Raw genomic sequence first — 1827 nt, 5'->3', positions numbered from 1 at the left:
CGAACCAATCTAGGCAACCATAGACATATAAACACCTAGACTACACCCCTAGACATACAAAAAACAAAAACTAAACAAACCACCCTTGTCACACCCTGACCTAACCAAAATAATAAAGAAAACAAAGATAACTAAGGTCAGGGCGTGACAGTTTTATTGTTCAGTCTGCAGAAATGTCCTTCTTTCATGTTGTCTTATTGTTCAGTCTGCAGAAATGTCCTTCTTTCATGTTGTCTTATTGTTCAGTCTGCAGAAATGTCCTTCTTTCATGTTGTCTTATTGTTCAGTCTGCAGAAATGTCCTTCTTTCATGTTGTCTTATTGTTCAGTCTGCAGAAATGTCCTTCTTTCATGTTGTCTTATTGTTCAGTGCCTGACCACATTCACACATTATGTGTAACTCTGTATAGTCTTTGCATCCTTACTAGCTTTCTGACATTAGTGTGTTCCCACTGGCACTGTTTAAAAATATTGTGTCCATATTAATTAGCATGTGCCTCAATCCCACTGAACTCTGCTGTCACCTGTCAATGTGTCTGCTAGAAAATGGTGCATTTAAAGTGGTACTCCAGTCTCCTTTTCACCTCATAGAGCTGTCCTAACAGCCTGATCTCACCTCAGAATATCCCTATTGTACTGGACATACTGCATTATACAAGAAATACACACCTTTCCTCTCTGGTAATCAGGAAATTCCATGTTGTCATCATAATAATTTAAAAAACAATACCTCTGACTGCTCTGCCAGAAACCTTAGTCACACATTGTGGATGTGAGGTTGTTGTGATCCTTAGAGACAGAGCCAAAATAAAAGAGATCTTCCTTGTTGGTCAGGATGATAAAAAGACTATCACAAAGAAGGAAGGATGGGATGGCTTGGGGGAAGGAGGGGTGGGGTGTGGGGTGTGGAGGGAGAGGATGAATCAGTCTCACTAACTTGAATGTTATGGTCTGAAAATAAGGAATTGCCAGTTTGATGATATTTCCTTGAATGCCTGACAGTTCTCTACGGGGAAGAAGACATGGTGGAAGAGGATGAATCATTCTCCTTACCTCAAATTTAATGGTCTGAAAATAAGTTTCCAGTATGAAGCTACTTCCTTGAACGCCTACCGTCCTCAAGAAACTGTTGAACTTTCCTGTTGAAAAGTGATATCCCAAGTATAAATACAGTAAAGCATGTTTGAGCAAAACAGTGTTTTTTAGACGACTGGAAACTTCAAGTGAGATGCATTCAAGGTGTTGGTCTGATGGGAATCCGCATGTCATCGGCCTCCCCCTTGCTTGAGGAACAATACATTAACAATAGAGAACAACCTCAAACCTTTTTGCTCTGTGAACTGTGGCCTCTGGCGAAGGGCGGGCGGGGGAAAGGAGGGCAACCTCCCCAACTCCGCCTAGCCACTAGACTCTGCGTAAAACAAAAAAACAAAAGAGTAAAACTCTTAACAGTGGATCACTTGGCTTGTGCGTCGATGAAGAACGCAGCTAGCTGCGAGAACTCGTGAATTGCAGGACACATTGATCATCGATACTTCGAATGCTTTGCCATCAATCGGAACCCCTGGATTTCCGCGACTGGGCCTTCGTCCCCCTAAGTGCAGACCAGGACGGCTCGGTGGGAGTGTTGAGGAGGGACCTCGGCTCTCTCTCCCTGGTGCGCCCCTCCTTTCCCTTCCCGCCTCGACGGGAGGCGCCCACGTTCCCCGCATGGTCGACCCTAAGAGGGTTTTATATATACCGGTGGACTCTGTCTCAAAAGAGGAAAGGCCCACCCCCCACTTGTACTATGCAGAGGTGACACCACAGGTTCAGAAGTGGTGTGGCA

At 44.4% G+C, this 1827-nt stretch overlaps 1 pseudogene; it reads left to right on the top strand.

The window, feature by feature from the left end:
* The first annotated feature begins 1439 nt into the window (after window positions 1-1439).
* On the top strand, window positions 1440-1587 carry LOC139396665 (5.8S ribosomal RNA; annotated as a pseudogene).
* The last annotated feature ends 240 nt before the right edge of the window (window positions 1588-1827 follow it).

The sequence above is a fragment of the Oncorhynchus clarkii genome, unplaced genomic scaffold, assembly GCF_045791955.1.
Source record: "Oncorhynchus clarkii lewisi isolate Uvic-CL-2024 unplaced genomic scaffold, UVic_Ocla_1.0 unplaced_contig_632_pilon_pilon, whole genome shotgun sequence".
Taxonomy (NCBI): Eukaryota; Metazoa; Chordata; class Actinopteri; order Salmoniformes; family Salmonidae; genus Oncorhynchus; species Oncorhynchus clarkii.
This window is presented reverse-complemented; position numbering and strand designations above follow the sequence as displayed.